Source organism: Anopheles funestus, chromosome 2RL (genome assembly GCF_943734845.2).
Source record: "Anopheles funestus chromosome 2RL, idAnoFuneDA-416_04, whole genome shotgun sequence".
Lineage (NCBI taxonomy): Eukaryota > Metazoa > Arthropoda > Insecta > Diptera > Culicidae > Anopheles > Anopheles funestus.
Window position 1 is genome coordinate 29,480,442 of NC_064598.1, and position 16,615 is coordinate 29,497,056.

At 31.8% G+C, this 16,615-nt stretch overlaps 1 long non-coding RNA gene across 1 annotated transcript; it reads right to left on the reverse strand.

Annotated features, from left to right (window-relative positions):
- Positions 1 to 3,282: 3,282 nt before the first annotated feature.
- LOC125764251 (uncharacterized) lies at positions 3,283 to 16,162 on the reverse strand. The gene is made up of 3 exons (XR_007418445.1): positions 16,082 to 16,162; positions 5,719 to 6,241; positions 3,283 to 3,583 (listed from the first exon to the last, which is right to left on the reverse strand). It is a non-coding gene; the product is annotated as an uncharacterized LOC125764251 (long non-coding RNA).
- Positions 16,163 to 16,615: the final 453 nt, after the last annotated feature.

The following is a 16,615-nucleotide window of genomic DNA, read 5'->3' on the forward strand; positions in this document are numbered from 1 at the left end:
GCACAGACATCTGGGGGCATAGCCGTCCAAGAAGAAAATGTAGCCATTGGTGCCATCTATCGACCACAGGTTAAGGATTGGCGATCCGTTGGATACCGACCGACTTATAGGCAAAACTTGGTGCGAAAATGAGGAAAATTGTACATTTTCTCAAACAGGGTAAGGAACTTGGTTCCTCGAATAACTTCTGGCACAGACATCTGGGGGCATAGCCGTCCAAGAAGAAAATGTAGCCATTGGTGCCATCTATCGACCACAGGTTAAGGATTGGCGATCCGTTGGATACCGACCAACTTATAGGCAAAATTTGGTGCAAAAATGAGGAAAATTTTACATTTTCTCAAACAGGGTAAGGAACTTGGTTCCTCGAATAACGTCTGGCACAGACATCTGAGGGCATGGCCGTCCGAGAAGAAAATGTAGCCATTGCACAGTGGGCAAACGCCTGTATGAAAATCGAAAAACTTACATCGTCATTCATGCAAACTTAATACATGTTTGGAAAGTAGATACTTTAACTAAGATAAAACCAAAATATCTCATTTTCAAATTTGAAACTTTTTGAGAAACAGTACATCAAAATAGTAGGTGGTATGTTTTGTTTCAAAAATATGTTATATTGCAAGCAACATTAAAACCGTTGTATTGAGAAAACCAATTGACCGATTTTAATACCGTTGACTTTTTTGAATAGGTTTTTTAATATACTTTTCATTTGTATTCATTGTTTTGATAATAAAATATTTTTCGTTTCAAAAATTACCAAAAACCAAAAGAAGGTCTTGCTGTTCTCAGAAATGATGTATTAGACAATGAAAAAGATTATGTTTGGACTCGAGATGACTCTTGTGTCATATATCATATGAAAGGCCACCATTTTTACTATATATTTTTGATTTAATTGGTTGCGACCATGCGCGACCGTGAAAAATATTTAATTTTTTCTGGAAAGACCGTAATTCGTGATATGATAGCGGCATCGCTCTCTAAACAGAAAGATTTTGATTGAATATTCATTATTATACGTAAAATTGACTAAATATTACTTATTTAGTTACTTTTTAATAATTAATTGTTTTTTTTTCAAGTTTAAAACCTAGTACATTTTCGTCATAATTTGTTCCTTGTTTGTTCAATTTGGTGCTCCTTAATTGGAGTCAAACTACACTAGCTTCTGTCAAACATACTAGTTCCTATTTGTACTCATTATTGAAAACACTATTATTTGAGAAAAATAATGAACAATAATGTAATTACACATTTTTTAGTTATATCAAATATGTTTGAAGAAAATAACCACCATGGCTCATATAATTGATTTTCATCCCGGCATTTGTATGGCCGTTGCCCACTGTGCATTGGTGCCATCTATCGACCAGAGGTTAAGGATTGGCGATCCGTTGGATACCGACCGAGTTATAGCTAAAACTTTGCGCAAGAAGGACCTTTATGAAATTTTTTAATTTTTCTAATTTTTCTATTTTTTTATAATTTTTCATTCTGTTTTTTATTTAAAGCATTATTTGAGTGAAAACAAACGTTTTTTAGCCAATTGGCATTAAAATAAATCAATTTCATTTTTTTGTAAAATTTCTCAAAAAAACGTAAGGGGTAAGCCTTATGAAATTTTCGAGTGAAAAATTTTTTTGAAATTTTTTTCTGATTTTTTATTCTTTTTTTAATTTAAAGCATTATTTGAGTGAAAAGAAACTTATTGCAACAAATTCGCATTAAAATATATCACATTTAAAAATTTTGCTGAATTGCAGAAAAATGAGGAAAATTTTACATTTTCTCAAACAGGGTAAGGAACTCGGTTCCTCGAATAACTTCTTGCACAGACATCTGGGGGCATAGCCGTCCAAGAAGAAAATGTAGCCATTGGTGCCATCTATCGACCACAGGTTAAGGATTGGCGATCCGTTGGATACCGACCGACTTATAGGCAAAACTTGGTGCGAAAATGAGGAAAATTGTACATTTTCTCAAACAGGGTAAGGAACTTGGTTCCTCGAATAACTTCTGGCACAGACATCTGGGGGCATAGCCGTCCAAGAAGAAAATGTAGCCATTGGTGCCATCTATCGACCACAGGTTAAGGATTGGCGATCCGTTGGATACCGACCAACTTATAGGCAAAATTTGGTGCAAAAATGAGGAAAATTTTACATTTTCTCAAACAGGGTAAGGAACTTGGTTCCTCGAATAACTTCTGGCACAGACATCTGAGGGCATGGCCGTCCGAGAAGAAAATGTAGCCATTGGTGCCATCTATCGACCACAGGTTAAAGATTGGCGATCCGTTGGATACCGACCGAGTTATAGCTAAAACTTGGCGCAAGAAGGACCTTTATGAAATTTTTTAATTATTCTAATTTTTCTATTTTTTATAATTTTTTATTCTGTTTTTTATTTAAAGCATTATTTGAGTGAAAACAAACGTTTTTTAGCCAATTGGCATTAAAATAAATCAATTTCATTTTTTTGTAAAATTTCTCAAAAAAACGTAAGGGGTAAGCCTTATGAAATTTTCGAGTGAAAAATTTTTTTGAAATTTTTTTCTGATTTTTTATTCTTTTTTTAATTTAAAGCATTATTTGAGTGAAAAGAAACTTATTGCAACAAATTCGCATTAAAATATATCACATTTAAAAATTTTGCTGAATTGCAGAAAAATGAGGAAAATTTTACATTTTCTCAAACAGGGTAAGGAACTCGGTTCCTCGAATAACTTCTGGCACAGACATCTGGGGGCATAGCCGTCCAAGAAGAAAATGTAGCCATTGGTGCCATCTATCGACCACAGGTTAAGGATTGGCGATCCGTTGGATACCGACCGACTTATAGGCAAAATTTGGTGCAAAAAAGAGGAAAATTTTACATTTTCTCAAACAGGGTAAGGAACTTGGTTCCTCGAATAACTTCTGGCACAGACATCTGAGGGCATGGCCGTCCGAGAAGAAAATGTAGCCATTGGTGCCATCTATCGACCACAGGTTAAAGATTGGCGATCCGTTGGATACCGACCGAGTTATAGCTAAAACTTGGCGCAAGAAGGAGCTTTATGAAATTTTCTAATTTTTCTAATTTTTCTATTTTTTTTATAAATTTTTATTCTGTTTCTTATTTAAAGCATTATTTGAGTGAAAACAAACGTTTTTTAGCCAATTGACATTAAAATAAATCAATTTCATTTTTTTGTAAAATTTCTCAAAAAAACGTAAGGGGTAAGCCTTATGAAATTTTCGAGTGAAAAATTTTTTTTAATTTTTTTCTGATTTTTTAATCTTTTTTTAATTTAAAGCATTATTTGAGTGAAAAGAAACTTATTGCAACAAATTCGCATTAAAATATATCACATTTAAAAATTTTGCTGAATTGTAGAAAAATGAGGAAAATTTTACATTTTCTCAAACAGGGTAAGGAACTTGGTTCCTCGAATAACTTCAGGCACAGACATCTGAGGGCATGGCCGTCCGAGAAGAAAATGTAGCCATTGGTGCCATCTATCGACCACAGGTTAAAGATTGGCGATCCGTTGGATACCGACCGAGTTATAGCTAAAACTTGGCGCAAGAAGGACCTTTATAAAATTTTCTAATTTTTCTTATTTTCTATTTTTTTATAATTTTTTATTCTGTTTTTTATTGAAAGCATTATTCGAGTGAAAACAAACGTTTTTTAGCCAATTGGCATTAAAATAAATCAATTTCATTTTTTTGTAAAATTTCTCAAAAAAACGTAAGGGGTAAGCCTTATGAAATTTTCGAGTGAAAAATTTTTTTGAAATTTTTTTCTGATTTTTTATTCTTTTTTTAATTTAAAGCATTATTTGAGTGAAAAGAAACTTATTGCAACAAATTCGCATTAAAATATATCACATTTAAAAATTTTGCTGAATTGCAGAAAAATGAGGAAAATTTTACATTTTCTCAAACAGGGTAAGGAACTCGGTTCCTCGAATAACTTCTTGCACAGACATCTGGGGGCATAGCCGTCCAAGAAGAAAATGTAGCCATTGGTGCCATCTATCGACCACAGGTTAAGGATTGGCGATCCGTTGGATACCGACCGACTTATAGGCAAAACTTGGTGCGAAAATGAGGAAAATTGTACATTTTCTCAAACAGGGTAAGGAACTTGGTTCCTCGAATAACTTCTGGCACAGACATCTGGGGGCATAGCCGTCCAAGAAGAAAATGTAGCCATTGGTGCAATCTATCGACCACAGGTTAAGGATTGGCGATCCGTTGGATACCGACCAACTTATAGGCAAAATTTGGTGCAAAAATGAGGAAAATTTTACATTTTCTCAAACAGGGTAAGGAACTTGGTTCCTCGAATAACTTCTGGCACAGACATCTGAGGGCATGGCCGTCCGAGAAGAAAATGTAGCCATTGGTGCCATCTATCGACCACAGGTTAAAGATTGGCGATCCGTTGGATACCGACCGAGTTATAGCTAAAACTTGGCGCAAGAAGGACCTTTATAAAATTTTCTAATTTTTCTAATTTTCTATTTTTTTATAATTTTTTATTCTGTTTTTTATTTAAAGCATTATTCGAGTGAAAACAAACGTTTTTTAGCCAATTGGCATTAAAATAAATCAATTTCATTTTTTTGTAAAATTTCTCAAAAAAACGTAAGGGGTAAGCCTTATGAAATTTTCGAGTGAAAAATTTTTTTGAAATTTTTTTCCGATTTTTTATTCATTTTTTAATTTAAAGCATTATTTGAGTGAAGAGAAACTTATTGCAACAAATTCGCATTAAAATATATCAGATTTAAAGTTTTTGCTGAATTGCAGAAAAATGAGGAAAATTTTACATTTTCTCAAACAGGGTAAGGAACTCGGTTCCTCGAATAACTTCTGGCACAGACATCTGGGGGTATGGCCGTCCGAGAAGAAAATGTAGCCATTGGTGCCATCTATCGACCACAGGTTAAGGATTGGCGATCCGTTGGATACCGACCGAGTTATAGGCAAAACTTGGTGCGAAAATGAGGAAAATTTTACATTTTCTCAAACAGGGTAAGGAACTTGGTTCCTCGAATAACTTCTGGCACAGACATCTGGGGGCATGGCCGCCCAAGAAGAAAATGTAGCCATTGGTGCCATCTATCGACCACAGGTTAAGGATAGGCGATCCGTTGGATACCGACCGAGTTATAGCTAAAACTTGGCGCAAGAAGGACCTTTATAAAATTTTCTAATTTTTCTTATTTTTCTATTTTTTTATAATTTTTTATTCTGTTTTTTATTTAAAGCATTATTTGAGTGAAAACAAACTTTTTTAGCCAATTGGCATTAAAATAAATCAATTTTATTTTTTTTGCTAAATTTCCCAAAAAAACGTAAGGGGTAAGCCTTATGAAATTTTCGAGTGAAAAATTTTTTTGAAATTTTTTTCTGATTTTTTATTCATTTTTTCAATTTAAAGCATTATTTGAGTGAAAAGAAACTTATTGCAACAAATTCGCATTAAAATATATCACATTTAAAAATTTTGCTGAATTGCAGAAAAATGAGGAAAATTTTACATTTTCTCAAACAGGGTAAGGAACTTGGTTCCTCGAATAACTTCTGGCACAGACATCTGAGGGCATGGCCGTCCGAGAAGAAAATGTAGCCATTGGTGCCATCTATCGACCACAGGTTAAAGATTGGCGATCCGGATACCGACCGAGTTATAGCTAAAACTTGGTGCAAGAAGGACCTTTATAAAATTTTCTAATTTTTCTTATTTTTCTATTTTTTTATAATTTTTTATTCTGTTTTTTATTTAAAGCATTATTTGAGTGAAAACAAACGTTTTTCAGCCAATTGGCATTAAAATAAATCAATTTCATTTTTTTGTAAAATTTCTCAAAAAAACGTAAGGAGTAAGCCTTATGAAATTTTCGAGTGAAAAATTTTTTTGAAATTTTTTTCTGATTTTTTATTCATTTTTTAATTTAAAGCATTACTTGAGTGAAAAGAAACTTATTGCAACAAATTCGCATTAAAATATATCACATTTAAAAATTTTGCTGAATTGTAGAAAAATGAGGAAAATTTTACATTTTCTCAAACAGGGTAAGGAACTTGGTTCCTCGAATAACTTCTGGCACAGACATCTGAGGGCATGGCCGTCCGAAAAGAAAATGTAGCCATTGGTGCCATCTATCGATCACAGGTTAAAGATTGGCGATCCGTTGGATACCGACCGAGTTATAGCTAAAACTTGGAGCAAGAAGGACCTTTATGAAATTTTCTAATTTTTCTATTTTTTCTTTATTTATAATTTTTTTATTCTGTTTTTTATTTAAAGCATTATTTGAGTGAAAACAAACGTTTTTTAGCCAATTGGCATTAAAATAAATCAATTTCATTTTTTTGTAAAATTTCTCAAAAAAACGTAAGGGGTAAGCCTTATGAAATTTTCGAGTGAAATTTTTTTTTTAAATTTTTTTCTGATTTTTTATTCTTTTTTTTAATTTAAAGCATTATTTGAGTGAAAAGAAACTTATTGCAACAAATTCGCATTAAAATATATCACATTTAAAAATTTTGCTGAATTGCAGAAAAATGAGGAAAATTTTACATTTTCTCAAACAGGGTAAGGAACTCGGTTCCTCGAATAACTTCTGGCACAGACATCTGGGGGTATAGCCGTCCAAAAAGAAAATGTAGCCATTGGTGCCATCTATCGACCACAGGTTAAAGATTGGCGATCCGTTGGATACCGACCGAGTTATAGCTAAAACTTGGCGCAAGAAGGACCTTTATGAAATTTTTTAATTTTTCTTATTTTTCTATTTTTTTATAATTTTTTATTCTGTTTTTTATTTAAAGCATTATTTGAGTGAAAACAAACGTTTTTCAGCCAATTGGCATTAAAATAAATCAATTTCATTTTTTTGTAAAATTTCTCAAAAAAACGTAAGGGGTAAGCCTTATGAAATTTTCGAGTGAAAAATTTTTTTGAAATTTTTTTCTGATTTTTTATTCATTTTTTAATTTAAAGCATTATTTGAGTGAAAAGAAACTTATTGCAACAAATTCGCATTAAAATATATCACATTTAAAAATTTTGCTGAATTGCAGAAAAATGAGGAAAATTTTACATTTTCTCAAACAGGGTAAGGAACTTGGTTCCTCGAATAACTTCTGACACAGACATCTGAGGGCATAGCCGTCCGAGAAGAAAATGTAGCCATTGGTGCCATCTATCGACCACAGGTTAAAGATTGGCGATCCGTTGGATACCGACCGAGTTATAGCTAAAACTTGGCGCAAGAAGGACCTTTATAAATTTTTCTAATTTTTCTAATTTTTCTATTTTTTTATAATTTTTTATTCTGTTTTTTATTTAAAGCATTATTTGAGTGAAAACAAACGTTTTTTAGCCAATTGGCATTAAAATAAATCAATTTCATTTTTTTGTAAAATTTCTCAAAAAAACGTAAGGGGTATACCTTATGAAATTTTCGAGTGAAAAATTTTTTTGAAATTTTTTCTGATTTTTTATTCATTTTGTAATTTAAAGCATTATTTGAGTGAAAAGAAACTTATTGCAACAAATTCGCATTAAAATATATCACATTTAAAAATTTTGCTGAATTGTAGAAAAATGAGGAAAATTTTACATTTTCTCAAACAGGGTAAGGAACTTGGTTCCTCGAATAACTTCTGGCACAGACGTCTGAGGGCATGGCCGTCCGAAAAGAAAATGTAGCCATTGGTGCCATCTATCGATCACAGGTTAAAGATTGGCGATCCGTTGGATACCGACCGAGTTATAGCTAAAACTTGGAGCAAGAAGGACCTTTATGAAATTTTCTAATTTTTCTATTTTTTCTTTTTTTATAATTTTTTATTCTGTTTTTTATTTAAAGCATTATTCGAGTGAAAACAAACGTTTTTTAGCCAATTGGCATTAAAATAAATCAATTTCATTTTTTTGTAAAATTTCTCAAAAAAACGTAAGGGGTAAGCCTTATGAAATTTTCGAGTGAAAAATTTTTTTGAAATTTTTTTCCGATTTTTTATTCATTTTTTAATTTAAAGCATTATTTGAGTGAAGAGAAACTTATTGCAACAAATTCTCATTAAAATATATCAGATTTAAAGTTTTTGCTGAATTGCAGAAAAATGAGGAAAATTTTACATTTTCTCAAACAGGGTAAGGAACTCGGTTCCTCGAATAACTTCTGGCACAGACATCTGGGGGTATGGCCGTCCGAGAAGAAAATGTAGCCATTGGTGCCATCTATCGACCACAGGTTAAGGATTGGCGATCCGTTGGATACCGACCGAGTTATAGGCAAAACTTGGTGCGAAAATGAGGAAAATTTTACATTTTCTCAAACAGGGTAAGGAACTTGGTTCCTCGAATAACTTCTGGCACAGTTATCTGGGGGCATAGCCGCCCAAGAAGAAAATGTAGCCATTGGTGCCATCTATCGACCACAGGTTAAGGATAGGCGATCCGTTGGATACCGTCCGAGTTATAGCTAAAACTTGGCGCAAGAAGGAGCTTTATAAAATTTTCTAATTCTTCTAATTTTTTAATTTTTTTATAATTTTTTATTCTGTTTTCTATTTAAAGCATTATTTGAGTGAAAACAAACGTTTTTCAGCCAATTGGCATTAAAATAAATCAATTTCATTTTTTTGTAAAATTTCTCAAAAAAACGTAAGGGGTAAGCCTTATGAAATTTTCGAGTAAAAAATTTTTTTGAAATTTTTTTCTGATTTTTTATTCATTTTTTAATTTAAAGCATTATTTGAGTGAAAAGAAACTTATTGCAACAAATTCGCATTAAAATATATCACATTTAAAATTTTTGCTGAATTGCAGAAAAATGAGGAAAATTTTACATTTTCTCAAACAGGGTAAGGAACTTGGTTCCTCAAATAACTTCTGACACAGACATCTGAGGGCATAGCCGTCCGAGAAGAAAATGTAGCCATTGGTGCCATCTATCGACCACAGGTTAAAGATTGGCGATCCGTTGGATACCGACCGAGTTATAGCTAAAACTTGGCGCAAGAAGGACCTTTATAAAATTTTCTAATTTTTCTAATTTTTCTATTTTTTTATAATTTTTTATTCTGTTTTTTATTTAAAGCATTATTTGAGTGAAAACAAACGTTTTTTAGCCAATTGGCATTAAAATAAATCAATTTCATTTTTTTGTAAAATTTCTCAAAAAAACGTAAGGGGTAAGCCTTATGAAATTTTCGAGTGAAAAATTTTTTTGAATTTTTTTTCTGATTTTTTATTATTTTTTTAATTTAAAGCATTATTCGAGTGAAAAGAAACTTTTTGCAACAAATTCGCATTAAAATATATCACATTTAAAATTTTTGCTAAATTGCAGAAAAATGAGGAAAATTTTACATTTTCTCAAACAGGGTAAGGAACTTGGTTCCTCGAATAACTTCTGGCACAGACATCTGAGGGCATGGCCGTCCGAGAAGAAAATGTAGCCATTGGTGCCATCTATCGACCACAGGTTAAAGATTGGCGATCGGTTGGATACCGACCGAGTTATAGCTAAAACTTGGCGCAAGAAGGACCTTTATAAAATTTTCTAATTTTTCTTATTTTTCTATTTTTTTATAATTTTTTATTCTGTTTTTTATTTAAAGCATTATTTGAGTGAAAACAAACGTTTTTCAGCCAATTGGCATTAAAATAAATCAATTTCATTTTTTTGTAAAATTTCTCAAAAAAACGTAAGGGGTAAGCCTTATGAAATTTTCGAGTGAAAAATTTTTTTGAAATTTTTTTCTGATTTTTTATTCATTTTTTAATTTAAAGCATTATTTGAGTGAAAAGAAACTTATTGCAACAAATTCGCATTAAAATATATCACATTTAAAAATTTTGCTGAATTACCGAAAAATGAGGAAAATTTTACATTTTCTCAAACAGGGTAAGGAACTTGGTTCCTCGAATAACTTCTGACACAGACATCTGAGGGCATGGCAGTCCGAGAAGAAAATGTAGCCATTGGTGCCATCTATCGACCACAGGTTAAAGATTGGCGATCCGTTGGATACCGACCGAGTTATAGCTAAAACTTGGCGCAAGAAGGAGCTTTATGAAATTTTCTAATTTTTCTATTTTGTCTTTTTTTATAATTTTTTACTCTGTTTTTTATTTAAAGCATTATTTGAGTGAAAACCAACGTTTTTCAGCCAATTGGCATTAAAATAAATCAATTTCATTTTTTTGTAAAATTTCTCAAAAAAACGTAAGGGGTAAGCCTTATGAAATTTTCGAGTAAAAAATTTTTTTGAAATTTTTTTCTGATTTTTTATTCATTTTTTAATTTAAAGCATTATTTGAGTGAAAAGAAACTTATTGCAACAAATTCGCATTAAAATATATCACATTTAAAATTTTTGCTGAATTGCAGAAAAATGAGGAAAATTTTACATTTTCTCAAACAGGGTAAGGAACTTGGTTCCTCAAATAACTTCTGACAGAGACATCTGAGGGCATAGCCGTCCGAGAAGAAAATGTAGCCATTGGTGCCATCTATCGACCACAGGTTAAAGATTGGCGATCCGTTGGATACCGACCGAGTTATAGCTAAAACTTGGTGCAAAAATGAGGAAAATTTTACATTTTCTCAAACAGGGTAAGGAACTTGGTTCCTCGAATAACTTCTGGCACAGACATCTGAGGGCATGGCCGTCCGAGAAGAAAATGTAGCCATTGGTGCCATCTATCGACCACAGGTTAAAGATTGGCGATCCGTTGGATACCGACCGAGTTATAGCTAAAACTTGGCGCAAGAAGGACCTTTATAAAATTTTCTAATTTCTCTTATTTTTCTATTTTTTATAATTTTTTATTCTGTTTTTTATTTAAAGCATTATTTGAGTTAAAACAAACGTTTTTCAGCCAATTGGCATTAAAATAAATCAATTTCATTTTTTTGTAAAATTTCTCAAAAAAACGTAAGGGGTAAGCCTTATGAAATTTTCGAGTAAAAAATTTTTTTGAAATTTTTTCTGATTTTTTATTCATTTTTTTAATTTAAAGCATTATTTGAGTGAAAAGAAACTTATTGCAACAAATTCGCATTAAAATATATCACATTTAAAATTTTTGCTGAATTGCAGAAAAATGAGGAAAATTTTACATTTTCTCAAACAGGGTAAGGAACTTGGTTCCTCGAATAACTTCTGGCACAGACATCTGAGGGCATGGCCGTCCGAGAAGAAAATGTAGCCATTGGTGCCATCTATCGACCACAGGTTAAAGATTGGCGATCCGTTGGATACCGACCGAGTTATAGCTAAAACTTGGCGCAAGAAGGACCTTTATAAAATTTTCTAATTTCTCTTATTTTTCTATTTTTTATAATTTTTTATTCTGTTTTTTATTTAAAGCATTATTTGAGTTAAAACAAACGTTTTTCAGCCAATTGGCATTAAAATAAATCAATTTCATTTTTTTGTAAAATTTCTCAAAAAAACGTAAGGGGTAAGCCTTATGAAATTTTCGAGTAAAAAATTTTTTTGAAATTTTTTTCTGATTTTTTATTCATTTTTTCAATTTAAAGCATTATTTGAGTGAAAAGAAACTTATTGCAACAAATTCGCATTAAAATATATCTCATTTAAAATTTTTGCTGAATTGCAGAAAAATGAGGAAAATTTTACATTTTCTCAAACAGGGTAAGGAACTTGGTTCCTCGAATAACTTCTGGCACAGACATCTGGGGGCATAGCCGTCCAAGAAGAAAATGTAGCCATTGGTGCCATCTATCGACCACAGGTTAAGGATTGGCGATCCGTTGGATACCGACCGACTTATAGCTAAAACTTGGTGCAAAAATGAGGAAAATTTTACATTTTCTCAAACAGGGTAAGGAACTTGGTTCCTCGAATAACTTCTGGCACAGACATCTGAGGGCATGGCCGTCCGAGAAGAAAATGTAGCCATTGGTGCCATCTATCGACCACAGCTTAAAGATTGGCGATCCGTTGGATACCGACCGAGTTATAGCTAAAACTTGGCGCAAGAAGGACCTTTATAAAATTTTCTAATTTTTCTAATTTTTCTATTTTTTTATAATTTTTTATTCTGTTTTTTATTTAAAGCATTATTTGAGTGAAAACAAACGTTTTTCAGCCAATTGGCATTAAAATAAATCAATTTCATTTTTTTGTAAAATTTCTCAAAAAAACGTAAGGGGTAAGCCTTATGAAATTTTCGAGTAAAAAATTTTTTTGAAATTTTTTCTGATTTTTTATTCATTTTTTTAATTTAAAGCATTATTTGAGTGAAAAGAAACTTATTGCAACAAATTCGCATTAAAATATATCACATTTAAAAATTTTGCTGAATTGCAGAAAAATGAGGAAAATTTTACATTTTCTCAAACAGGGTAAGGAACTTGGTTCCTCGAATAACTTCTGACACAGACATCTGAGGGCATGGCCGTCCGAGAAGAAAATGTAGCCATTGGTGCCATCTATCGACCACAGGTTAAAGATTGGCGATCCGTTGGATACCGACCGAGTTATAGCTAAAACTTGGCGCAAGAAGGACCTTTATAAAATTTTCTAATTTTTCTAATTTTTCTATTTTTTTATAATTTTTTATTCTGTTTTTTATTTAAAGCATTATTTGAGTGAAAACAAACGTTTTTTAGCCAATTGGCATTAAAATAAATCAATTTCATTTTTTTGTAAAATTTCTCAAAAAAACGTAAGGGGTAAGCCTTATGAAATTTTCGAGTGAAAAGTTTTTTTGAAATTTTTTTCTGATTTTTTATTTATCTTTTAATTTAAAGCATTATTTGAGTGAAAAGAAACTTATTGCAACAAATTCGCATTAAAATATTTCACATTTAAAATTTTTGCTGAATTGCAGAAAAATGAGGAAAATTTTACATTTTCTCAAACAGGGTAAGGAACTTGGTTCCTCGAATAACTTCTGGCACAGACATCTGGGGGCATAGCCGTCCAAGAAGAAAATGTAGCCATTGGTGTCATCTATCGACCACAGGTTAAGGATTGGCGATCCGTTGGATACCGACCGACTTATAGCTAAAACTTGGTGCAAAAATGAGGAAAATTTTACATTTTCTCAAACAGGGTAAGGAACTTGGTTCCTCGAATAACTTCTGGCACAGACATCTGAGGGCATGGCCGTCCGAGAAGAAAATGTAGCCATTGGTGCCATCTATCGACCACAGGTTAAAGATTGGCGATCCGTTGGATACCGACCGAGTTATAGCTAAACCTTGGCGCAAGAAGGACCTTTATAAAATTTTCTAATTTCTCTTATTTTTCTATTTTTTATAATTTTTTATTCTGTTTTTTATTTAAAGCATTATTTGAGTTAAAACAAACGTTTTTCAGCCAATTGGCATTAAAATAAATCAATTTCATTTTTTTGTAAAATTTCTCAAAAAAACGTAAGGGGTAAGCCTTATGAAATTTTCGAGTAAAAAATTTTTTTGAAATTTTTTTCTGATTTTTTATTCATTTTTTCAATTTAAAGCATTATTTGAGTGAAAAGAAACTTATTGCAACAAATTCGCATTAAAATATATCACATTTAAAATTTTTGCTGAATTGCAGAAAAATGAGGAAAATTTTACATTTTCTCAAACAGGGTAAGGAACTTGGTTCCTCGAATAACTTCTGGCACAGACATCTGAGGGCATAGCCGCCCAAGAAGAAAATGTAGCCATTGGTGCCATCTATCGACCACAGGTAAAGGATAGGCGATCCGTTGGATACCGACCGAGTTATAGCTAAAACTTGGCGCAAGAAGGACCTTTATAAAATTTTCTAATTTTTCTTATTTTTCTATTTTTTTATAATTTTTTATTCTGTTTTTTATTTAAAGCATTATTTGAGTGAAAACAAACTTTTTTAGCCAATTGGCATTAAAATAAATCAATTTTATTTTTTTCTTGCTAAATTTCCCAAAAAAAAACGTAAGGGGTAAGCCTTATGAAATTTTCGAGTGAAAAATTTTTTTGAAATTTTTTTCTGATTTTTTATTCATTTTTTCAATTTAAAGCATTATTTGAGTGAAAAGAAACTTATTGCAACAAATTCGCATTAAAATATATCACATTTAAAAATTTTGCTGAATTGCAGCAAAATGAGGAAAATTTTACATTTTCTCAAACAGGGTAAGGAACTTGGTTCCTCGAATAACTTCTGGCACAGACATCTGAGGGCATGGCCGTCCGAGAAGAAAATGTAGCCATTGGTGCCATCTATCGACCACAGGTTAAAGATTGGCGATCCGTTGGATACCGACCGAGTTATAGCTAAAACTTGGCGCAAGAAGGACCTTTATAAAATTTTCTAATTTTTCTAATTTTTCTATTTTTTTATAATTTTTTATTCTGTTTTTTATTTAAAGCATTATTTGAGTGAAAACAAACGTTTTTCAGCCAATTGGCATTAAAATAAATCAATTTAATTTTTTTGTAAAATTTCTCAAAAAAACGTAAGGGGTAAGCCTTATGAAATTTTCGAGTGAAAAGTTTTTTTGAAATTTTTTTCTGATTTTTTATTCATCTTTTAATTTAAAGCATTATTTGAGTGAAAAGAAACTTATTGCAACAAATTCGCATTAAAATATATCACATTTAAAATTTTTGCTGAATTGCAGAAAAATGAGGAAAATTTTACATTTTCTCAAACAGGGTAAGGAACTTGGTTCCTCGAATAACTTCTGGCACAGACATCTGGGGGCATAGCCGTCCAAGAAGAAAATGTAGCCATTGGTGCCATCTATCGACCACAGGTTAAGGATTGGCGATCCGTTGGATACCGACCGACTTATAGCTAAAACTTGGTGCAAAAATGAGGAAAATTTTACATTTTCTCAAACAGGGTAAGGAACTTGGTTCCTCGAATAACTTCTGGCACAGACATCTGAGGGCATGGCCGTCCGAGAAGAAAATGTAGCCATTGGTGCCATCTATCGACCACAGGTTAAAGATTGGCGATCCGTTGGATACCGACCGAGTTATAGCTAAAACTTGGCGCAAGAAGGACCTTTATAAAATTTTCTAATTTTTCTTATTTTTCTATTTTTTTATAATTTTTTATTCTGTTTTTTATTTAAAACATTATTTGAGTGAAAACAAACGTTTTTCAGCCAATTGGCATTAAAATAAATCAATTTCATTTCTTTGTAAAATTTCTCAAAAAAACGTAAGGGGTAAGCCTTATGAAATTTTCGAGTAAAAAATTTTTTTGAAATTTTTTTCTGATTTTTTATTCATTTTTTAATTTAAAGCATTATTTGAGTGAAAAGAAACTTATTGCAACAAATTCGCATTAAAATATATCACATTTAAAAATTTTGCTGAATTGCAGAAAAATGAGGAAAATTTTACATTTTCTCAAACAGGGTAAGGAACTTGGTTCCTCGAATAACTTCTGACACAGACATCTGAGGGCATGGCCGTCCGAGAAGAAAATGTAGCCATTGGTGCCATCTATCGACTACAGGTTAAAGATTGGCGATCCGTTGGATACCGACCGAGTTATAGCTAAAACTTGGCGCAAGAAGGACCTTTATAAAATTTTCTAATTTTTCTAATTTTTCTATTTTTTTTATAATTTTTTATTCTGTTTTTTATTTAAAGCATTATTTGAGTGAAAACAAACGTTTTTAGCCAATTGGCATTAAAATAAATCATTTTCATTTTTTTGTAAAATTTCTCAAAAAAACGTAAGGGGTAAGCCTTATGAAATTTTCGAGTGAAAAATTTTTTTGAATTTTTTTTCTGATTTTTTATTATTTTTTTAATTTAAAGCATTATTTGAGTGAAAAGAAACTTATTGCAACAAATTCGCATTAAAATATATCACATTTAAAAATTTTGCTGAATTGCAGAAAAATGAGGAAAATTTTACATTTTCTCAAACAGGGTAAGGAACTTGGTTCCTCGAATAACTTCTGGCACAGACATCTGAGGGCATGGCCGTCCGAAAAGAAAATGTAGCCATTGGTGCCATCTATCGATCACAGGTTAAAGATTGGCGATCCGTTGGATACCGACCGAGTTATAGCTAAAACTTGGCGCAAGAAGGACCTTTATGAAATTTTCTAATTTTTCTAGTTTTTCTTTTTTTATAATTTTTTTATTCTGTTTTTTATTTAAAGCATTATTTGAGTGAAAACAAACGTTTTTTAGCCAATTGGCATTAAAATAAATCAATTTCATTTTTTTGTAAAATTTCTCAAAAAAACGTAAGGGGTAAGCCTTATGAAATTTTCGAGTGAAAAATTTTTTTGAAATTTTTTTCTGATTTTTTATTCATTTTTTAGTTTAAAGCATTATTTGAGTGAAAAGAAACTTATTGCAACAAATTCGCATTAAAATATATCACATTTAAAAATTTTGCTGAATTGCAGAAAAATGAGGAAAATTTTACATTTTCTCAAACAGGGTAAGGAACTCGGTTCCTCGAATAACTTCTGGCACAGACATCTGGGGGCATAGCCGTCCGAGAAGAAAATGTAGCCATTGGTGCCATCTATCGACCACAGGTTAAGGATTGGCGATCCGTTGGATACCGACCGAGTTATAGGCAAAACTTGGTGCGAAAATGAGGAAAATTTTACA